Source organism: Uloborus diversus, chromosome 4 (assembly GCF_026930045.1).
Source record: "Uloborus diversus isolate 005 chromosome 4, Udiv.v.3.1, whole genome shotgun sequence".
NCBI classification, from domain to species: Eukaryota; Metazoa; Arthropoda; class Arachnida; order Araneae; family Uloboridae; genus Uloborus; species Uloborus diversus.
The window spans coordinates 35,350,927-35,376,541 of NC_072734.1; the positions used below are offsets into that span (position 1 = coordinate 35,350,927).

The 25,615-nt window shown below is 32.5% G+C and overlaps 1 protein-coding gene across 1 annotated transcript in view; it reads left to right on the forward strand.

Annotated features, from left to right (window-relative positions):
* The window catches only part of LOC129220225 (metabotropic glutamate receptor-like), a 66,807-nt gene that overhangs the window by 23,053 nt on the left and 18,139 nt on the right, over positions 1-25,615 (forward strand). The gene's annotated exons all lie outside the window — the stretch shown is intronic.

Consider the following 25,615-nt stretch of genomic DNA (forward strand, 5'->3'; position numbering starts at 1 on the left):
TTTTTTTAGGTACAAGTACGAAATTGTTTTTTTTTTTCCTTACGAGATTTACTTGACCGTGGTTGGTGTCCTGTCCTTTTTTTTTTTTTTTTTGAGGTCCACCAACCTTCTTGAGCGGGTGCTCCTCCAGGGCGGTGATCCTTCCGGCTCCTCATCCATGTCCCCTGAAGTCGACTTTATTTGTATCCGAAACTCTCGTTTTTACACACTCCTCTTTACACAACGAGCTGATGTGTGCATCACATGACTTCCTTTTACTCCAATTCAATGTCATTTCCCCATTATTGGCAATTATATGTGATTCAATAGTTTACTCTCTAAATATCATCAACAGTGACCAATTTGAAACCAAATTTTAAAAAAAAATCCACCAAATTTGTCGCCAAGCTGGCGACAAAACTTGGCGACAAAAAGACTGGCGATATATCGCCGTGTCCGACAAATTATAACACAACTTGAGTTTACATTGAAGTTAACATTGTTACATTGAATCAAAAAGGGGCAAAAGACCCCTTTAGAAACACCCGAATGCAACCAAAAGGGGAGGTGCACAACTAGATCCCACTAGAAGTCTACGTACCAAATTTCAACTTTCTAGGGCATACCGTTCTTGAGTTATGCGACATACATACACACATACGCACATACATACGTACATACAGACGTCACGAGAGAACTCGTTGTAATTAACTCGGGAAACGTCAAAATTTATATTTCGGTCGTCTATAAGTTCTTATGTACGTGTGGTCGGGTCGAAAAAAAGACTCAACATTCATTTGGGGGTGAGCAAAATGGAAATTAAGGCCGATTTTTGAGTGAAAATTTTTTCGCGATTACAATACTTCCTTTTTTGTAAAAGGAAGTAAAAAAAGTAAAAACATTATCCAGCACACAACATCCAGCATCCAGTCACTGACATTAATTTGTAATAATTTGGTGTCTTGAATTGAAATTATGTTTTTTGCCAGCATGATTGCACTAGGAGGCATTTATAGAACCAAGAAACTCAACCAGTATAATGTTGTCGTAATTCGTTATTGCGATAAACATAATTTAATTTCAATGTGTCAAAATTTACAAAGCTGTAAGTGATGACAAGTTCATGTTTTTTTTTTTTTTTTTTTTCAATTCTCACATTGGAAATACACAGTATATCACAGCAATAAAGCATTGGCTTCTGTTTAAAACCATTCCAGAAGTAAAGAAATTATAATAAACTATTAAATACAACCATCTTTTTAAAATTTAATGAACTAATTGACGTATGTTAAGAAACATGTTATCTCAAAACACTGATTTCTGTAGAAAAGCTGAAACATTTTTCTTATGCATTTATTATTTACCTTGCTTGCCTTAATTGAACAGATAGTTTTTTTTTTCTCAATTTTTATATATGTACTAGCCTGCGTGCCCGGCGTTGCACGGGCTACTTAAAAAATGAAAGAGCTGTTCAATTGATGTTTTTGTATTATTCTGACATCAGTTTCTAAAGCGCTAAGGAGTAAATAATTACGCGTAATGCAAGTTTACAAAACACCAGTAGAGCATATTTTTGGCAAGAACCTCTTTAACGTTAATCATATTTATCAATAATACAAGTTATGAGTATTTTCAATTAGCACAAAGATGAAAACATATGCATTCTCAACTATAATATGTGCTCACTTTAAACTGAATTAAATCTGATAGAATATATCTGAAATATTTATATACAATTACAATCAGCTTTTTACATAAAATGACACACACTTTTTTGTTGATTACGTGAAACTAAAGCACCGAGACTTATTAAATACCAATAAGCATTAATTTAATATCAAGTCATCAGATTCCAATTAAACTTTACTTAAAATCCTTAAAAACAATATTTTTTGTTCAACTCTGTTTCACTTAAAGAAATCCAAACAATCTTAATTTAACGTGTTCTTTTAACGATACAAACTGTATTGCAAAAATCGAAACAGGAAGGAAAAAGAGATTTATTACAATTCGAAAACTCACCCATGTGACGGTAAAAAGTCCAACAAAGTAAACATAATTAGTCGCACATCCTAAATGTACCAAAATATGAGGCCAGTGAATGATAAACTTGCTGTTGGTACTGAAAATAGAGAATTTGAATAATAGAATATTCTCAATGTTTTGTGTTCATGTTTAATTACTAATGTTGTTTATTTAATGTTTATGTAAATTAACCTTGTTCGATTTTTCTAATGGCTTTACTTTTGGTGTGGCAACAGTGTTGCCTAATGTATAAAACTGCCAGTGTTGTGGTAGTCGCGACTTGATTTTCATTTCCTTCACGCGTATGTAAACTAACCATGCTTTTAATTTGTTTTTAATAAATAGTGTTGTTGAAGTCTGGTGCTGTCTCTCTAGTATAAATTCAGCAAAATAATGATGAAGTAAGAATCTAGGACATTGAATCAAATGTCCCGTACCTGCAACAAGTTAAATATGTTTAGAGTTAACACTTGCACTACAATCAATAAACATTACTAAAGAAACATTTTCCATATGCTGAAAAGAGTTAAGAACGTTGAATGGGAAAAAATAAGAAAGGACAGACGATAAATGTCCGGATAGAGTAACCAGTTTTAAACTAATTTAAAATGAAATTCTAGACGGAAACGTTGTTTTAAGAATTGGACACCAGCCAAAAAAATCTTTTTTAAAACAATTTTTAGAATTTTATTTGCTCACCCATATGCAAAATGGCAACAGGAAAGAAATAAAATTTCCTGAATAGCGTTATGTTAAATAACGTTTTAATTAATATCTCCGCTAATTAAGGTCACACGATTATGAGATTGGTCCTATTGTTTTCTTTGGAAAATTTCGAATTGATCGGTATCTCATTTGACTCCCGATTCGCAGCGGTTCTCGAGAAGATCGATCTTCAGACAGACAGACGGACGCGAACAGATTTTAATATTATAGTGGATATAAAGTCTTATATTTTACTATCGTTGGGTGAAATTGTATCCACCGTTGAGACTTTCCACGAAATTTTTCAGCTCAAAAAATTCACAAAAATTTATTTTCACCAAATAGCTCTGATTGACTCACAAAACATCCACTGTACTATATAGCTTACAAAGGTATTAAAATAATTGTGGCAGATTAACCCTTTTTTGTGTCATCATTTTTGAAACAAATTGACATTGAGCAAAATTGCGATTTTTCGTAAAATAAGTTTAAAGTTTTGATAACATAGAAGCTGCAGTTGTAGTATCTCAGATAAAATTCTTGTAACTATAGCAATATTTCAAATTTTAACTTATTTTCGTTTGTAAGCTTAAGAATTCCGAAGCATTTTAAAGCAAATGTTTTGGCCAGTTTTCACAATTTTAAGTGATTACATACACCTTAAGATAAAACTACATGATGCAAGACCATGAAATAATATTAACCCTTAACTATAACTAAAACAATAGTAGCCTTGTCATCTACAACTTATAAAAATGAAATAAGTTTGCGGTAACGATTATAATTTTCCACATTACTCCCTTTTTAAGGCTTTTACTCCTGATGTCATTTTTTTAATTGTAGTTCGTCAGTTCTCTATGACGTCATTCATATACACCGCAAAAGTTTTCATTAATCATGTGGCAGCACTTGAGATATCAAATGGCTCGCGTTCCATTTTAGTTCAAAGTGCTTCCTATTTTTGGGCACTAGATGGGTGAATAGCATTCAGTTTCATCATCTGCCAAATAAATGATGTGAAATTGAATGTTGGCTATGTTTGGTGTAGATTATGAAACTGTTAGGCTACTTCTTTTAAAAAAAGATTGAAAGAAGAAATGGGGAAAAAAGAGAAAGAAAGAAAAATATTATATTTTGTAAAACTCATTACAGTGCCTTAAGCCCTTGTTTTTAACTCTTCTCAACTCATCCATTATTGTGCACCATCAACTCTTTCATACCCCTCCAAAAAATCCTTTTTGTTTAGATAAAATGTGCATATTATTTTAAGTTTTAGAAAACAATATGTAAGTTTAACTATTAATACGTAACTTAAAGTAAAAACAAGAAATTATATTTCAATATCCATTTTATTAAAATTTTTATTTATCAGGCATAAAATTTGAAAAGTCTCAGGAAATAATTAACTAAAACGCTAGGGTTATTTTAGCTTACAAAGTCCATCAATGTTTGACTCCAGCTTTGTCAATTGCAGCCGATAATCATCTTAATCAGCAAGCTTTTTTCTTGACTTGTTACTCAGATTCAGATAAGTTAAACTTGAAAGCTCTTTTTTTTCTCAAGTAAATCATCGTAAACCACTGCTTGCTAATCTTTCTGTCTTTTTTCCATACCAGTCCAGGGTTTGTAGTAACAGAGTAGTAAAATACTTTGACTCCAATGTTGGATCACGTGATATTACTCACACTTTTGTCACAATTAAATTCTAGCTTTATCAGTGAAATTTTAAATACATTTCTGAAGTCAACCGCGAACCTCTTATACATTTTCCCCAAAGATTGAGAAAATTGCAAAACATAAATCTTTTGAATATGTTTTTGTAAAAATCATATACCTCATGGATGGCTTTTAATCGCATGCAGTAAACGGCCGATTTTCGGCGATCGGATTATCCGCGGTTCGAATTATCCGCGGGTCTTTTCACATTTTTTTTTAAAACTGTCATTAAATGGGTTTTGCACCTATGATTGTGTTATTGCTCGTTTTTACCTTTTAAATAAGGATATTTTTTATATTCAATGTTAGTAGATGCAATGTAACAATGTTTTTCGCTATGATTTAAATTTATTTGTGAGTGTTATTCATATTTTTTTATCTATTGTATATTGTAGTATCGTTTTTTACATGTTATTCGAATTATCCGTGGTTTTCGCTTATCCGCGGCTACCGTGCCAACCTATTCAGCGGAAAATCGGAAACTTACTGTATATACTACAAAATACTTAATTCTCGTGATTTCTCGATAATAATGCCTCCTGATCGATTATCACTGAGTTATATAACGGACTTGATAGTCTGTTTGCGGTAAGAGTAGCACTGGAATCAGTTGTTGGCACGACGAAATTCATATTTTTTTTACTCCGATATTATTTTTAAGTTCTGTTGGAGAAAATACTTTGATTCGTTTATTGCGAGTCAAATCTAAGTGAAATTTTGTTTTAATTAAACGTAATCCAACTCGGATAAAGTAAAATCACGAGCTTCAGATGGTTGCTTAGGCATTGGATGTAAGTTAGCAAGGTACTAGTCCCAAAATAAGATACACTTTTACAGTTTACTCAAGAATAAACTTTGTCCTCTCATTCTAATTTCAATTTGTCTATTTGGACTCTCTGAATTTAACGTTGAACTTGACTGCTTCTTACAAAATGTATGCCCCTTGAGGCTGGAATAGCAGTTAAATCCATTACAGGAACATTATGCAGAAAAGGTGCCAACACTTTATTCGTTTGCCTTCAGAATGAGTATTTTCCGGAATTTGTACTGTGTTCGAATTCTTAAAAACTTGTCAAATGCAAGTCCCAGCAATCCATAGAGGGCACCATTTCTATCCATCAAAGGGAGAACCAAGGGAAACATACCAGTAGTGGCCAGTACTTTAGTAGAGGCCCCTTCAAAGTTTATATTTGAAAAAATAGGATTCCAGGTTTCCCAATGGATTCAAACGCGCAGAAAGAACTTTTGAATCCATTGGGAGACCTAGAACCCTATCCTTTCAAATATAAACCTTGAAGTGGTCGCTACTGAGACACTGGCCACTACTGGTGTTTTACCTTACGTCTTTTAAAAAATGCAGTACAAGTAAAATACCTTTTTTAAAGATTAAGGCCTCATTCACACAAAGCAACTTAGTTGGAACAACTTTCGAACGGGCGATTATCAGAATGTGTAACCAGGTATAGAAAAGGAACCGCCCGGCATCCTTCACTTGACAGTCAACTCATCAGTTCTCTTCCTGACAAGTTGAATCCCCTTTTAAGTTGATTCAACTCATCGGCACATAGCCAAACGTATTGAACTAGTTGAGACAGTTCTGTTCTGTTTTAGCAGCGCCGTAGAACAGCGCTGCTCGAATAAATTCGGCTCATTAGAGAAAAAGTTGATTCAACTAAGCTGCCTCGTCTGAACACAACGAAAAACACCAGTCAACTAGTTGACACGCTACTTTTTTGAAAAGTTGATTCAACAGACCGCCTTGTACGCTTAAGAGAAAGGCCTGCTGATTAAAAAAAAAAAAACCTTTTATCAGCAGTTCAATTTTGTTCAGTGTTTAAGTAGGCGAAAACCCTAGTGTTCGAAAAAGGTGATTTTGAGAAATTCAGATAGCCCCAATATACTTTTCTCTAAATCTGAACAAATATTTTTAATAGATGAAACTATGAGAAAAATAGAAGAAATTTAATGAACTCAAATGCACTGTTTTTTTTATTTTTATTATTATTTTTTTTTTCATGATTTTCTAATAACCACGTTTTTAAAGTTTTTATTTACGTCAACAGCTTCAACAAAAAAATAATTAATTCGATACATTTAAACCTTTAAAAAACTGATAATTGAATACATTACAGTGACAAAAATCTTTGAAAGCTAGTGTACTTGTACATACGTGGTTTTTAAATGATGATCAGTTACAGTTAGATGACGAAAAATACGTTTTTCGGGGGAAATTTTATACAAATTAGCTACAAAACATGTTTTTTAGTTGATAATCTTGAATTTGGAGGGTTATATTATTCTCTTGTATCTGACCAAGTGTTAGACACAAGAAGTTTTTTAAATTACGAAAAAGTGGATGCATTGGAAGTAGTTTTAAGTAAACGGAATTTTTTAAGAGAAAAAATAGCTTCCTAGTCAAAGAAGCTTTTAAAAAAAAAATTTTCACCTAATGAGCAATCCAAATGTGTTATTTACGCTACATTTTATAATTATTTTAAGTTTTAGAAAGGTGCAATGAATATTGAAAAGAAAACTATTTCGAGTGTTCGCTTTTAGTGTAATTTCATAAGTATGTCGGAATTTTTAACAAACCAGCTAAAAGTAAATGAATAACGGAAAAAAAATTGTGAACAGCTTTTTCAACTAAGTTTAAAAGAAAAATTTTTTAAACAACTTTTTTTAAAAAAAATGTTAATTCATGTCAGCATGAACTGTATTAAGTAATGACTTATTTTCTTTTACGACAGTTTTTCAAAATTTCGTTTATATAGCACTATTATCTTCTCTTCTATCACTAGTATATCTTCCAAAAAGTATATCTGCTGTTACATTTCTTTGCTGTAATAAGCATAAAAGTAGCACATTATCTACTATTAGTTTCGCGATAAACAAGCCAGCTTTTTAAAAGGTGGTAAATTTCTCTTGCAAGTCTCAGAACAACTGACAGTTCATTTCTCACGGCAATTCTACCATTTTCTTCCTGATGAAAAAAAAAACCCGCCTGAGTAGTGTTAATGACATTGTCATTAGAGATAATTAGATAAAAATAACAGAAAAAGTTTCTCGATAAATTGAGCGAAGTTCGATCTAGTTCGGCCCACGGAATTGCAACCTATCGATTTGCTTCCTCCACAATTTTCTCACTTTTATGACGAGTTTTGAACATATTATAGCATAACTAATGCATCGTTAAAAAAACAAAGTTTCTAATTTAGTTCAGCTCAATTATCTCATGTTTGCTTACATCTACCACGCATGAGGAACTTTTTAATGAAATACTTTTTAGAGATCATTGACACTTCCTAGCGTTTTGAAGTTTTTGATAGAAACAGGAGGAAGGCGAACTATTTTACCAAAAGTTTCTTATCTTTTTACAAAGAACTGAAAATGAAACATTTAAATGACAGCTTGTTTGTGTTTCGTGGGTAAAAAGAAGCTGAAATAGAAAATGAACTGATACAGAGTCAGTTGTTGATATTGGAATCAGCGGGTAGATGAAAACTAAGTGCATAATTACACTTAAGATTTTTAAAACTGAAACTTTGACGATGGCGAATCGTCACGTAGAAAAACTTTCAGAGAGTTCAAGTAATTATTTAAATAATTGCTTGTTTGTGTTTAGTGGGTAAAAAGAAACTGAAATAGATAAGTGAACCGAAATAGGGTTAGTTACTCTTATTGAAATTAGCGGTAGATGAAATCAAAGTGCATTAAAACATTTAAGATTTTTTAAACTGAACTTTTGACGTTGGCGGCTGAGTGACGTAGAAAATCTTTCAAACAGTCCAAGTAATTATTTAAATAATACTTACTTGTTTGTGTTCGTGGGTAAAAATAAGCTAAAATAGAGAAACGAACTGACAAAGAGTCAGTTGCTATTGTTGAAATCAGCAGGTAGATGAAAACTAAATGCATTACCACACTTAAGATTTTTTCAACTTAACTCCTGACGATGGTGACTAGAAATCATGAAAAACTTTCAGAGATTTTAAGTAATTATTAAAATAATAATTGTTTATATTTAGTGGGTAAAAAACGAGCAAAAATAGAGAAACAAACTGACATAGGTTTAGTTTCTGTTATTGGAATTAGCGGGTAAATGGAAACTAAGTGCATAACCAGTACGATTTTTAAAACTAAACTGCTGGCAATGGCGACTGGGCAGCACAGAAGAACTGCCGGAATCTTGTGTGTTTTTTAACAACGGTGTCGGTGAAATTTGTCCGAAAATAGTGCTGTGAAGAAGTTACTTAGAAAATATTTGTTATTTTACATGCATGGTGGTTTCAACTTATTTTTCATGTACCCCGGTGAAGGTGGAGGTCAAGGAGCTGTAGTGCTCCGTAAGCCAGTATGTTTGCTACGCCCAGGGGAACCTTGATCCAGGGAGGTCACTGTGACCTCTCAAAACTTTTCTTATTCGACACATGTCGAGACAATATAGTAACATTGCGATTGTTTGGGATTTTTCAATTAAAAGAAAGTTTTAAACGATGTAAAATGCCGTTCTCTTTTGGTGTAATAACTAATGAAAGGTTTGGAGTGTTGGCCTGTTAGTATTTTATTGTTCGGTAAAGAAAATCTCCCTTCCAAAAGTATAAACCCGAGGTGCCCCATGGAACACCACTCAATACTACATAATAACATAGACTGCTGATAGCTTATCAATACTTTTATTCAAAAAGTGTTCCTCAATTTACTTTTTTGGAAAAACCATCTGCTTAACCACAGGGGTTCTTAATTGGCTGGATTTTAAAATTGTACAAAAGAACAATGCAATTTTTTACATAATACAATTCAAACCTAAATCCGAATATGAATTAAGTTTTTTGTTATTATTAATTTGATAATTAAAACAATTTAAAATAATACTTAAAATGAGACTACATAACTTTTCGAAACTTGATTTAAGTAATACACTTAAAAAAAAAGTTTTGCTGTAGAGAGTTAAATTGAATTTTAACGAGATTGAACTATTTAATGTGTATTTTTTATTATTATTATTGAAGCTATAGTTTAATACCTTTTATGTTTTTAATACATTTGTGTTACATACCAATCATAGTTTTTCTCTTATAATATCTATAGAATAGCAAAATTAATATTTATCTGCTAAAACTTTCCCGAATGAAAACAAATTGTTGTTTATACACTGTAAAAACGATTGAGAAACGTTCCTGGAAAATAATGGGCAGCTGATGTGCCCAATTTCTTCCAGTAACATATCTTATAAAATCCAGGAACATTTTCCGCTAAAATTCAGTAACCTTTCTGAACTATTCAGAAAGCTTCCCGTTTACAGCCAGTCCTGTATCTGGAATCTTAGACTAAATTTAGGTGGGTGTGCTATAATAGTTTGTCACTTCACTGCGTTCCGAGGAAAGCTCTAAAAGCAGTATTGCAAAGAAGACCAAAGCTAAGAAAAAATTGCAATTCTTGCTAAGCTACCTAGTCCATAGACTAATTTGCGCCTCGGACGCTTTATCAGTCTGGACGGGCCATTTCGAGCTATACCGGATACACTTTATAAATACGCTTAGTCAATCTTTAAACTGGGAGCTAAGCATATTTTTTGCAACAGTGAGAAGTTTGATTACGTGCTACTCGTAGCAATTCAGAAAACTTTTTGACAAGGACACTTGATTTTTCCAGGAAGTGGGCAAAAACCATTGAAATCCCGAAATGTTACACGGAAATACTCAGTAGCGTTTCGGAATTTTTTTACAGTGTAGTAATGACTGTTATTCAATAGTTTAATGGTTTAAATTAAAGCCAGTGAGCTGTTTTAGTATTTTTTCTCCCCTTTTTTAAGCTCAGCATTCATTCATTGCATCGATTGAAAAACCATTTTAAATAAATGGTAAAAATGGTAAAAGCTTAACGTTTAGATGACTGTTTCAATGATGCATTGGATGTTTCAAGTAAATGTTTTATGTTTATAGAGTTGATGCCAGTTTATATAAATAGTTAGCTATTAATTAAATTATTGTTAAAACTATTTAAACACTAAAATAACTGCATTTTCAGTGTTAATTAAGCGTAGCTATTTTTACTCCTTCGGCAAAAAATATTTTAATAGTTTAATCCATGGTTTTTCGCACTTTAGGCAAAGAGGTGCTATTCCTTTGAAAAAGGTATCTGATTTAAAATTAAACAAATACTGTCAACACTCCTTACTACTAAGTATGCTTACGTTCGTCTGTTGTTAAATTTCACTTTTCCCCCCTTTTTTTTATTGCACTCAATTTTGTAAATTTTTTATAATGTAGCAAAGGTGTAAATATGGACACCCTCTTTTGTTTTTGATTTAAAGTTACTTTCAAATCGGAAAACTTTTTGTTTTTCGTCTTCCATTAAAAATTATAACAAGCAATCCTAAATGCAAGAAGGCGAAACAATAATTAAATCATGTATAATATCAATGTATAATCAATGTATAATATTAATGTATAATCAATGTATAATATCAATGATTTCATTGCAAAAAAGACCATTTACAAAAAGTTTTTTAAAAAAAGCAATAGAAAAATAGGGAATAAATATGGGTCACCAAAAATAGTTAAAACCAAAATCAAACTGAACAAAATTTTGCAGAATTTGTTTATTATTGGAAAGAAATGTATTTACTGCAATCGCAAACATGACTCGCTTTTTCAGCCCAGGCACAATCTACGTGCTTCCACATTTGGCACAAACACATTTCACCAACATCTCTCCCCGAGTGTCTTCAAAAAAACTTCTTCCATGACAAAAGATGTAAGCTGCGAAATATTTTTTGGTGTTTAAAAAAAAGAGGTAGTCTAGGGTCGGGAACTCTTTAATATTTGCACCAATTCCACCTAAGAAAGATGGCCACTATATTACATGTAACGTAAAAGCGTGCGTGACTGAATGTGTGCTTCAAAAGCCAGCCTAAAATCTCCACTTTCCGGATATCACTGAAAAATTGTTTTTAACTAAACATAAAAACATTAAAAGAAAGCAATTTTACATACTTTTCAAAGGTTACAGTCTGAAAAAGCAAAGGATCATTGATACTGATTAAGAATATATATATATATATATATATATATATATATATATATATATATATATATATATATATATATATATATATATATATATATATATATATATATATATATATATATATATATATGTCTTTATTTTTAAATACTGCTGTAAATAATGCCTTTAAAAATTAACTGATGTTGTAACTTTTTAACATCAAGACAAGAGAACTTGTAACAGAAAAGTAAAATTTAACATGACATTAAAAAAAAAGCAGGACAAAATCAACCAGTCGGAAACCGCGCCAAAACAGAAAAAAAATGCTCAAGTCAAGGTAATTCGAAGAAAAGTATTTTTTTCCCCCTTCGCCAATGTTTTTAAGTGAAACAATTACACAGAATTTACTTCTATGAAAAATAGTGCTGCCATCTATGATGCATAAATGAAAAGATAATATTTGAGCTGCGTTTTTTTCATTGCTCTGTCTTTAAATAAGTATAGGTTTTTTAGTGTTTTAAGTTGTTGGCGGGAAGACAAGAGGATGCCGTAATGCTAGTCACATTTCTCTGTGTGGGGGGGGGGGTTCTTTTCATAAGATGACAGATTGTCAAATTTTCCTGTAATTTACGAGGAAAGTATTTTAACCTCAAGGCAGATAATTGAGTCATTGTATACTGCTTTACTTTTCACATAAAAAGGCTTGAAAAAGTTAAAAGTTACTTGTTATAGAGCTTATTAATAAGTTTTTTTCTTCTATTTCAAACCCTTAGGTTTCAAATAGAATACGTCAAACGTCATTGCAAATATCAACCGTCTCCTGTAAGTGGTTTGTATATACCAGTATACCACTCCTTTAAAATTCCAAATTACTTTACAAAAAAGTCATGACAGTAAATTTTTATTTTAGTAAAGTATTATTTTTTTTTGTTATCTTTATTATTATTTTCATTTAAATTTATCAAAATAAATTTCATCAATGTTTTGATATTTGGTGCTGCCATCTTGTACCTTTTCGTAAAAGCATTAAACTTTTTCGAGCCTTCTGACAGCATAATGTTTGGCGGTTGCAAAAGTAATTACAGTAGAACCTCATTAACCTGTACTAAGAGAGGCCCAGGTTGCCCGATATTAATGAAAATACGGAGTTCAAAAAATAACCTATAAATTGAGCCAAAGATACTGATGCACACAGTAAAAGTTGTATTTTAATTTTAAGAGAATGAAATATAAAAATACAACAGAGAAAATTACAAAAATGCATTATTGCGTAACTTGCCTATACAGTATGTGACTGTCCTTATTAAGCGAAGTCCGGTTAATAAGGGTTCGGATTAATGAGAGCGTACTGTATTTATGTCTTATTGATACAGTATGGAAGTGTTCATTTTGAACTTCCATATTTTGCGGTTTCCTTGCAGCATCTCATTTTTGTAAATGGAATTCTGTATCACGTCGGTAAAATTTATGTTCCACTGATGCCAAGTATTGCTGAAAGATTGTTTTATAGAATGAAGCATAACTATGTGGTAATGGTAAGCAACTATAGATTGAATATCGTCAGAACAGAATGAAAACCTCGTACCTGAAAAGGAAAACGAATCTTATTTTCACGCGTTTTTAGATGAATAAACTTGTATTTCAAAGGTGGTTTTAGTTTTTACAAGTCCAGGAAAATTTGAATTATTATTCTGATGAAAAAAATCACTTATTTTAAAACTACATTTTTCCCCACATTAGAGCATCGATTTTGTGACCTTCGCGTTATTATTGAACGTTCGTACCATTTAGACTCATTTAACTCCATCTCAAGCTGCTATACACCAAAGCAATGTGTAATAAAACATCAAAATAAATTGAAATCGATGATTTTGTTTAAAAATATATTTTTCAAAAGTTATATTGCGATTTACCACGTTAAACTTTGTCTTGTTTCCTAATTTTACCAACAAAACAGTTGTTCAGAATTCTGCAATGAGTTAAGAACACACATTCATGGAAATTTGGGTCAGAATTTTGCTGAAGAAAATAAGTCATCAAAACGATATTTTTCGGGCCCTTGGAATTTGAATTCGGAGCCTTCGCATTGTAAGCGCGACGCGCAAACCAACTGAGCCTATAAGACTCCTTTTTCGAAATGCTGTGCATTGAAGCAGAGAGTGGTAACAGAGTAAATTTGTTTCTTAGATCAAACAGCCAAGATGTGATCTCTTTATTTGTCGCCAAAAGCCGTGAAAATAATGTTTAAAATGATGCTTTACTTATGAAGTTCAATAAAATATTGTCTAAATTATGGCGTTGTCGCAAAAAAAGAGCCTTTGAGAAATATTATATACTAGTGGTACCCGCATGGCTTTGTCCGTAGTAGAAAATTAAAAGGTTATTTGGTTCGCCTGTATATTTACAAATAATGGATGATGAATTTCTCGCCTATTTGCGATGTTCTTTTGCTTGGCTCGCCCATGTTACGGTTCCACGTTATGATAATTTCGAAATTTTTTCTTCCACATTATGACCATTTCCTGGTAAAAAGCTCTTAAAATCGGGATAGAAAAAGAACAAAATCGAATTTTCGAAAAATTATTTCGAGATGCACTCTTCATGCTACAAACTAATTTTGTGCTAAATGTCATGAAAATAGGCCGAACGGTTTAGGCGCTGAGAGTAACAGAGATCCAGACATCCAGACAAAGATCCCGATTTCTAGATAGAGAGACTTTCAGCGTTGTTATTATTAAAGATTAGGCAGTGAGAAGCAAAGGGATGTAAGTGGACACTTTCAAGTTTTGAGTAAAACACGTATAAAGATTACGTCCTAGGTAGGCTCTCATCGATTTTTTTTTTTTCTAAATCACGCTGTACAGCAGCACCTACCAGGGCTACCAGTACTATCTCTTGCCCCAAGACAAAGGAGAAGTTCACCTACCATTTGTACTGGTTATCTCCAAGTTTTTTAATTTTGCCACTTGCATCCCTTTACTTCTCACTACCTCATATGATACATAATATCTGTTTACATTCGGATATATCCCAATTAAGAACCAAAGATTAAAGTTCCGGGAATAAAGTGCAATTACATGAGTAAAAATGTCACGCCCGTGCAATGGGTCAAGATACAAACAATAAAAAATTACAAACTAAAAACATACTGAATGAATTCAGAGTTAACATTTTAATAAGAGAATTGGGTCGTTTCCAAAATTTTAAAGGTATTTTTTCCTGAAAAACTATGTTTAAAAACATAGAATCTCACCATTTTTTAAATAAATTGACTAAGTTTAATATTTAAAAAAAATTACTTAAATCGGTGCTCTTTCATCGTTTAACGCTTCTGCCGATGTTATCACAAATGAGGAAATGCCATTCAGTGTTGCCATTCACGGTTCACAATATTTTATTCGCGTCTTCAGGTGACAAGAAATAGCTTGAACCAACAGGATATGTCATAATTTTAATACCAATGAAAATATTACGATAAAACTTCAAAATGAATATAAATACATTATTTCGTCTAATGTGTTTGCCAATTTTCAAAGTGGCTACCTTTACCCTTAATAAAGAGCTTCAAACGTGTCACAAAATTTTGGGCTATGGGCTGCAACTCACTTACTGATATTTTATCCCATGCCTTGCATAAGGAATTCTTTATGGATGCTAAAGTTTTATGAGGTTTAGCGCACACCCTTGTCTCCCCGATGGATTAAACAGGATAATAAATCTGGTTCAAATCTGGGGAATACGGTGGCCATCTTTCAGCTCCAATGAAGCCCAGAAAATGCGTCTTGAAGTAATCTTGAATGCTTTTAGCTCTGTGTGAAGGTGCGGAATCCTGTTGGAATGTCCATCTTTCGTTTTCAAAGAACTTTTGCGACCAAGGTAAAAAAACATATTCCAAAATGAGTTGCAGTATGTTTTTTGATAAATTTTTATCCTTTGATCAACAAAAACAAGTGATATTTTCCCACCTGCACTTATTCATCCCCAAGCCAATAAATTGGGGTCGGTGACGCCGGTCAACAATGCAAGAAAGTCCTGGAGGCAATGTTGTGTGCTAAGCTTCATAAAACTTTGGCATCCCTAAAGAAATCCTTATGCAAGGAATGGGATAAAATATCAGCAAGTGTGTTGCAGCCCATAGCTGCAAATTTTGTGACACGTTTAAAACTCTGTATTAAGGCTAAAGGTAGCCACTCTAAAAATTTGAAAATATATTAGACAAACGAATGTATTCGTATTAATTTTGAAGTTTGGTCTTAATATTTTCATTAGCATTAAAATTATAATTTATTATGTGTGTCCAAGTTATTTCTTGTCACCCTGTATATATCCTCTTTTTTTAATTTTAGGGTAGACCGGGGATTTTGATTTTTTATAAAAGACGATCCCAGAATAAGCTATTAATTGTTTTGAACTTTTATTTTTTTTATTTTTTGCATTTCCGCCTTTTTCACCTTCCTTGAAAAAAAATCGCGCGTTGTTCGAAAACTTGTTTGAATTACTTTTTGGTTATGTCATCTTACAAAGCATTCATGGTTTGATTAATGTGAATTACATGCCACCAATGGGGAAGCAGCATATTAGATGTGGCGAATAGACATAAAAAAAATGTTGGGGAAAACTGCCTTAGAATTTTTCATAACTCCGTTGATTAAAAAAAAAAAGCAAAATCCTTCGGAGGCTGTAATATTGGAAATGCAGGTCTCTTAACAATGATTTTAAGTTGATTATTTAATCAAATTGGGATAAATGCTTAAAATTAAATTATATTTATTCAAGTACTGCTAAATTAATAAACTTTGTAGCAGGGAAAATTGAAATGGTGAAATATTTACTCCTTTTTAGCGATATCTATCTGGTAATATTTTATAGTTAACACATGTAGTCCAATTCATTCAGAAAAAAGTTACCTTTGAAGACCAAAGTATATGATAACACAAGCAATTTTCTAACATTGCTACTCATATCGTAAAGTTTTTTTTTTTTTTTTTTGTAAGTCAAAAAAATTATTTTTGTTTTTTAAAATTGTAGTTTTTTTGTTTATAACTTTTAACTATTGAATGAGACCTACTAATAGTTATTTAATCATTTTTTATTTATTTAATATTTTGCTAATTTACATTTTAGATGCTTGGTACAAATAGTCAAGTGCATGCGGGCTTAGTGGATGGGGAAAAGTGAATTAGTTCATTTCATTTACTCCTTCAAACATTTATTCAATCACTTACTTATTTATTGATGAAATAATTCACTTGCATTCCTTTATTTAATAATTTACTCATATTCCTTCATTAATTCACTTATTTTCTGATTCATTCGCTATTTCATCACTCATTTTTTTTCTCACCAATTTAATACTATATTTATTCGTTTATTATATCATTATCTAATAATATATTTTTGTTCCTTCTTTTATACTATCATTCATTTAATCAAAAATATTTTTAATAATCGAATAGAAAATATTTCATTTTTCACTTTGCCCCAAAGAACAAATGTGTGAAACTTTTTCATTTTTTTCAAAACTTTTTAACTCAAGTTTTATTATAAAATTCATCAATCCTTTTTTTTTTCTTGTACTGTAATTTTCAAAACAAATTTCCAAATTATTCATTCTAAAAAAAGATAAAGCTATCGTAACTATTTCACTTGGCCCAACATTCCGCTACTACTATGATATACAAAATATTAGTGGTCCAAAATTATCCAGAGTAACTGTAAAGAAATTTTTAGACATTATTTTAAGACAACAAACCACAGATTCGATACCAGGGTCTTTAAGCGGAGTACTGTTTACGTATTAAATTCCTAATGATAGTTCCTCTTAAAACCTATTGATATACCATGCAAGTTGTTATCAATAAAAAATGTGTCCTGGATTTTATCATTTCCTAAATACTCACGAAAAGCCTAAAGGAAAGACAATTAAAAACGCCGCGTTTCCCTCTGACAATCTGTCTGCGTATATCAGTAATTAATGACTCCTTTAATTACCGTCTTAAAATAATTACGGGTCTCTTCAACGACCTGCAGTTTATACCTAAGTTGTTTTGATTGTCCTTTTCAAATGGTTCTGCTAAACTTGATCCGCTGACTTATTAACCATATCCTGGAGTAAAAAATCCTTGCTTAAAAGGAACATAATTTTTACGTAATGATATATAAATGACTCTATGACGTGAGAGTATATTAGTTAACATCTTTTAACGTTTAGATGTTATAGCATAATACGGTTTAGAGGGTTAGTTAAGTGACGCTTACACGGTTTTTTTCCTCTTTCTCTTATCTACAAAGAGCAATTAAGTAGCTTCTTTATTTTCGGAAATATGTGGTTACCTATGTCTGTGGAATGCAGTTCTGTGAGTTTAATGTTCACAGCTGCTGAGGTTTATCAGATGGTTTTTACCATTAGTCTGTTACATTTTGTCGCAGTTTAATTTCATCCATATGTCTAAACCTTCAGAATGTTTTACCCTTTGAATCTGGTGATCTCAGCAATTACGGCAATGAATCTCAATATAGGCAGTAGAAAAGTTAAAGGGCGTGGAGGTGCGATGTGATAACTCACGAATTCGCAATCATGTTCAGTAATAAAGTACCATTTGAATTATATCGGTAATTTATAGCAATTAGGCGCATTTATTTCAGTCCTCAGAAGATTTTAAATATTATTTTGTAAAAACGTTGAAACGTTTTTATTAAAGTGTGAGAAGTAAAATGACATAGATGAACTGAAAGTACAAACGAAAAAAGATGAAAAAAACGTAAAGTTGACAAAAATTTTAAAATCTGCGACAAAATCCGCTTGAAGCTGGTAAGTTAAAAAACGTTGGTATTAAATTACTACAACAGAAGCAAACTTATGAAATAAGTGCAAGTAACGATTGTTCCTCATAAGTATTATTGATACAGGCAACGCCGGGTATTTTTGCTAGTAATTAAATAAATATTGAAAAATTAGAAATTGGAAAGTAGGGTATTCAGATGGGGGAAAATGTATGCATGTTGGTCTATCTGTCTGTCCCCCCCACCCCCTAATAACTTTTGAGTGAAAAGTCCGATTCGAACTTTTTTTCCTTGTTGTTCGAAAGATCTCGGCTAGGAAACATCATTCCCATATTTCACTTTTTGATTTAAACAATTTTGCGTTCAATTTTGAACAGTTCAAAACATTAGCGTCTTCGTGGAAATTCAAAGCAAATGTAAATTCTGCACTTGGAGGCAAATTTACTTCAAACAAACTTTGTTGGAAAGAGCTCTTGATGAAAAACATGTATAGAAAATATCTTTTTGATTTGAACAGTTTTCCGTTAAATTTTGAAGTCTAAATCCCTTCAACATTAGCGCCGACGGGGAATTTGAAAGTCAATATAGGTTCCGAACTTAAGAGCGGATTTACTTCGAACAAATTTTGATGGAAATAGCTCTTGATGAACAACTCCCGACTCCGACTCCGAGAATTTTGGGGCACCTGACCGAACTCCGACTCCTATAACCAAAAATTCGTCAGATTCCGACTCTAACTACGTGGCTTTGGCAAAACTTTAGACACGGAGGGGATATGACAGACTCCACTCTCAGAAATATAAAGTCTTTGACTCCGACTTCTTTTTCCCAAAATAAGTCCGACTCCGACCCCGCAAACATCGCAGAGTTGCGGAGTTTAAGGGAAATTAATCGATTCCAACTCCGAGTCTTTGAATTAAAAGTCTTCGACTCCCGAATCTGACTCTTTTGCCCCAAAAGGAGATTGACTCCGAGTAAGAGTCCACAGCCATGGTTTCTACTTTGAAATACTTATTGTTGATATGATTTGTTTTTATTTTCACTCTAAGTTTTATTTTGTGTATTCTGTCTTGCCGGAGAAATTCGGAGTCCTTTATGTTTCTACATAAAGTTTTTTTTTTTTTTTGATAATGAGAATTATTTCTTTAAGTTGACATTTTGTTGTTTTTATTTATTTTAAAAGTACATATTCATTTTTAATTGCTTTTTGGCAACAGGGGAAAAACAAACTATTTTTTGTTTTTGACAGTGTATTTATTCTAATGATTTTATTATTTTACTTTTTTTTCTTTTTAACAGCGATTAAAGATATTTTTAATGGAAAAAAAATATATTAACTGCTTTGCTTAAAAGGTGTTGCTACTTCATTTGTTCGTTTATTTTTTACGTATCTATTTCTTCAGATGAGCGAAACGTATTTTGTTTCTATAAATCAGGTTAAAACGTTAAAAAGTTACGTTTGAAATAATTTACGATTTTAGCTAATTTTGCGAATATTGAACAGATATTAGAAAGTCGATATTGGTGTACGGGAAAGTAGGCTCATTTAGTTTTGGACGGAACTTCTTGTTCCATTTGCCCTTTTAATTGCGTTACGTCGTTTTCTGTACTTTTTATGGGGAAAGACATCCAAACTGGATGTCTGCCTACATTAAACCTCGGATGTAAAACTATCACAAAGCTCTGTACTACATTTTATCAGTTTAAAAGCAAAGATTTGGACTGCAATGTTGAAGACTACGAAGATGAAGTTGTCATCAAACAATTAAAACCCCTTTTAGAGCTTGTTAAATTTATGCTGATTTAAAAAAAAAAATATATCTTGCCTGAATAAGTTACCTCAAAATCCATTTGTCATCAACCTGTAGAAAAGACTATGAACAAGAAGAACATTGGAAGTTTGAAGTTACTGATTTGCGCACGGAGAAATCGATCTCTTTCGTGTTCCAACAATTAACCTATATTCCGAATAAGTATTTTTTTATTAAATACTTTTTCTGTACTTGCTTTCTCCGTCATAATTTTCACACTTTGCTTCCAGTTGCCGGGTTAAATTTGGCCCGCTGAAACTTAACACACTTCCGCTTTTCAACTGTTGCCAGAAACAATGAAATAATAGTAATCATAAAACAAAAGTTTTGTTAATGAATTTCGCACATAAGTTTCAAGGTTAAACCTAAGCAAGCATACATTTGTGGGTTCTGGCAATTAAATTATTATTTTATACGTATACTATAAATATGCTCACAAAAAATTTACTTAACAAACGAACTGAACAGCATTTACTTAAAGGGAATCACATAAAATTGTCATAAACAATTTAACTCTTTTAAGAGCTAGTTAAAGCTATGGTGAATTTAAAAAATATCTTGCTTGAATAATTTGCTTTGAAACCCCTACGTCATCAACCAATGGGAAAGATTATGAACAAGAAGAAAGTCGAGACTTTCAGATTGAATAATAGAGTGAAGTTGCTGCTTTGCGCGTGGAGAAACCGATCGAAATTTGGTTCCAGTATGCTTAACCTAGTCCAGAAAAGTAAATTTTTCATACGTATACTATAAATAAAATTGTGACTTAACAGACGAACTAAATATCTTTTATTTATAGAAACGTAAATGAAATTTGTCTTCAAACAAGTAAACCCTATTTAGAGCTAGTTATGTTGATTAAAAAAAAAAATATGTTGCTTCAGTAATTTGCCTTCGAAACCCATACGTCAGCAACCTATGGAAACGACTATGAACAAGAAGAACGCCCAGACTTCTTAATAAAAGCTTGAAGTTACTGCTTTGCGCGTTAAGAAATTGATCGCATTCTTGTTCCAAGTTTATATTTACTCTAAATAAATTTATGACAAATTTACTTAAAAGTCGAACGACACACCGTATATTTAAAGGGAACCAAACGAAATTTGTCATCAAACAATTAAGCCCTTTTTAGAGCTAGTTAAAGTTATGTTGAATTTTTAAAAAATATATTGCATGAATAATTTGCCTCGAAACCCATACGTCATCAACCTATGAAATAGATTATGAACTAGAAGAACGTCGAGACTTCTTAATAACAGGTTGAAGTTACTGCTTTGCGCGCTTAGAAATTGATCGCATTCTTGTTCCAAGTTTATATTTACTCTAAATAAACTTATGACAAATTTACCTAAAAGTCGAACGACACACCGTATATTTAAAGGGAACCAAATGAAATTTGTCATCAAACAATTAAGCCCTTTTTAGAGCTAGCTAAAGTTATGTTGAATTTTTTAAAAATGTATTGCATGAATAATTTGCCTCGAAACCCATACGTCATCAACCTATGAAATAGATTATGAACAAGAAGAACGTCGAGACTTCTTAATAACAGGTTGAAGTTACTGCTTTGCGCGCGGAGAAATTGATCGCATTCTTATTCCAAACCGCTGCAGGAAATGGATGGAACGAATCGAGCTAGTCGCAATCCATTCATAAGACGTCCAATTGCAGTGTCAAATGCCACTTGGGCGTTTGAAATGTCTTGTCCGATTCCTTTCTCATAATCACGAAGAAAAACTTTACATTTATCATTGTGACATGGTAGTTTAAGGGTCATTCATTTCGACGGAGGAACACAATGAAAAATTGATATTTGAAAATAATCATAAATTTTGAGGGCAGTGCTTTTCAAACTCATTCGCTTTCTGCAGGGAGTTATATTGGCACAGTAATTCTTCGTCAATGCTTGTTGCATTTATGGCATTAAAAGATAAAGGGCAATAAACGGAATAGTTTACCCGCGATCAGATCAAAATGAAGTAAAGTTGCTAGAGGTGCAGGCTTCTGCTTCATCAATTGTAATTATGTTACTAAGTAAATACAGTGAAACCTGTGTAAGTTGACCACTTGCGGTGCCCTGCTTTAGTGGTCAACTTAAACAGGTGGTCAACTTACAATGGTTGAATTATATGATGTAGATCTAATTATGTGCCTGAAAATAGCGGCCAACTTAGCCAGGTGGTCAACTTACAAGGGTGGTCAACTTTACAGGTTTTTCTGTACTTGCAATAAAATAATTTTAAAGAAATTAATTCCTGCTGCAGTCATTTTGTTCTTTTTGAACTACCATGTTTGAAAAAGCAATTCAAAGTTAAAAGCATATTATCAGATGAGAAGAAATAAGAACTTTCTGCCCCTGGTAGACCTAGTTATTTCAATACGAAAGTTTCCAATAACAAAATATTCCTGTTTTGAAGATTATTTATACTGTTTAGACAATTACCTATAAAACTCACGAAGGCCAAATTTTGAAAATTATATAATGGTTTTTATTTATTTTATTTTTAAGTTCTGAGCTTCAAAAAATACGGCTAAGCGAATTTCCACCACTTGTGATGCCACTGGGTTCTATGCAGCTTGCACATTTCCTTTAGTCTCAATGCTTACTCTTAAAGAATCGCTTCCAATCCAGCTTTTGGTCAATAATATTTGGACTGCATTGATTTTGTTATGGAGAACGACTTCGTAAAAACCAAACCAAACCAAAGATATTAGGACACCTTACCGATGGTTATGTCAAAGATGTTTAATTTTAGAAGAAAAAATAAGAGATTCATTATCGTAAAATGGCTACATGGCGACTATTTTGCATAACTCTTAAAGTATTTCGAGTTGTTAGTGTTCCTTGTCAAACCGAGTGGTTTCCAGGTAGCACATGGCGCTTCCACGCCACAGATCCGAGTTCGAATCCCGGGTTGAACACGGCTCATCCAGCTCACTTTCACTCCTACAGTGGATCGGTAAAATGAGTATCAAGCGAATTTGGTAATTGTGAATAAGACTCTAGGGGTTTTGCGTTCGGCTGACGACCTAACCGGAACATTTGCCTTAGCATCCTACTTCGTCGTGAAAACTGAAATGGGCACAGCAGGCCTTTGGCTCATATGGGCTCTTGAATGTCGTTCATATGGACATGCTAGGCATTGCCGGTTGCTCTGACATATTACTCCCACTGGCAGTTCCACTGGGGAAAAAAACTTTTCTGAAGGAGTTAGAAATAAATGTCATGTTTCATTTACAGTATCTTTTTCTGTACTTAAACAAATAAATAAATAATAGTTTTAACAAATTATCTACTTTTAGTGAGCTACTTTGATAGTTACATTGGCGCCTGAATCATCATCAACTTTTATCAATTACTTTTTTAAATTATTTTTTTCTTTAAATTTTGCGATATGGCGAAAGTAGAAAATCCTATTTTTCTCATATTTTCTAGTGTGTGGTTGGTGTATGCTTTTATCCTCGACAATACTACGAAAACTCATATTGGATGAATTAAAAACCACACAACCTTTCTGTTAACGATTCACCTCAAAACACTAAAAGACCATTCCACGAAAAAATAAACCATTTGTCCCGCACGTGAAATTTCATAAATTTCGCTGAAAAGTAATAGTTGTAAAGGTTAATGACAAACTGTTTTCCTTAAAAAATCACACATAAGTTTGTAATTTCTTCAGCAGAAAAAAAATGTGTTCATTTTAAAGTATTATTTTTTAAAAAATATGTGAGGCGTCACGTGCGAGACAAGATGATCGTTTTCTGTGGAATGGCCCCAAACAGTTTTTCTCAAAATTATCAACCCAATAATAAACAGAGGCAATCATTGGTCAACTTGAAAAGAAATCCCGGTGGTTGAGATGAAAGAAATTGCATTCCAATTCAGATTTAATTCGAGTCATTTTCCCTAAAAAAGTATTCCAAAGGAAAATACGAATTGTTAGAAGATACGTATGGTTTCAGTTCACGTCGCAAACCAATCAGCCTCTCGAATAACAAAAAAAAAAAAAAAAAAAAAACAATCACAAACTTCTTGTGGAGGAATGAACTGACCAATTCAATCATTCTGTGATCGCAATTTAATGATGGGGTCGAATCGCACTTCCAAGCGTTATATTGTTACACTTCGGATCCTTTCGAGGCGGCCACAGGAGTGCTTGATTATAGCACTTAAGACCACCAAGTGGGGCAAAGAATTCCTTACACGTTCAGCTCCGGTGTGGAGTAATCAGTAATTTACATTGTTTGTAATTAGCGTGGCAGTTGATTTTCTCCCTTTTTTTGACGAGCCTTCTGGGGAAAGATTTTTTATGCATTCAAATTGGAAAGTGTTGCATTGACCGCGGATGTATGTCCAGCAGGTCTCAATTTCTTGTAATAAAAAGGACCACGGTGTCGTTCTAAGTTAAAAAAAAAAAAATCTAAAGCGCCTATTTTTAGCAGTAGTTAGGACCACAAAGTGGGGCAAAGACTTTCTCACACGTTTAGCTCGAGTGTGGAGTAATCAATAATTTACATTTTTCATTATAAGCATGATGGCTAATTTTCTCTCTTTTTTTTTTTTTTTTTTGACTAGCTTTCGGGGGGGGGGGGGGGAATATTCTTCTTATGGTATAATATATATGTTATGTATCAATCTACGTCTTGTATCATATGTTGTAAAACTGTGTTTCTGTTTATGTGTATCCTGTAACTTCAAAATTGTTTATGGAAACAAAAATGTGTTTTTTTCGATATAAATACATTTTTCAGAGACCCATTCCAAACCGGTTAATTCAAAAAAAATAAAAGGTACGGGGGTCGCTGGGATGCCAATGCGGGAAGACTTTTGATGCATTCAAATTGGAAAGTGTTGTATTGACTACCGAATTGCATTTCTAGAAGTTAGAAAATAATCCTGAAACGAATTATTTTTAGTAGTTAAAATCACAAAGTGAGGCAAAGAATTTTTCACACGTTCGGCTTCAAAATGGAGTAATCAGTAATTCACATTGTTCATATTTAGCGTGGCAGTTAATTTTCTCACTGTATAAGAGTCTTCTGGGGGAAGATTTCTAATGCATTCAAATTGGAAAGTGTTGTATTGACTGCAGGATATGTGGCAAGCATGTCGCCATTTTTTGAGATAAAAAGAACCACGAGGTTGTTCTAAGATATTTCTATATTTAACAGTGAGAAAACAAATCTCAAACGACCATTTTAGTAAAATACAGTCGGCCCGTTTAATGGAATATCGGCTAAAAGAATAACCCGCTTAATATAGTATAACTTTTTAATGTACCTAACTGTGGTATTTTTTTCTGGTGATCCCTGTAATAGAATGTTCGCTTTTTAAACTAACATAATATTTTATAAGTAAAGCTACAAAATCGATGGTTTGCGAAGGAAGTAGGATTACTTAATTTAATACACACTTGGTAGTTTTTTACAGGAATAGTTTTAAAACGTACGTTTTTTATCTTTTGTGGATATAATTTTCTTTTGCAAGGTCCACTATTTTATTTTTTTTTTGGGGGGGGGAGGTGCAAAGAGTACATATTCACTGCATATTGCATCGAAAAACAACAAAACCCACTTTTTTATAAATG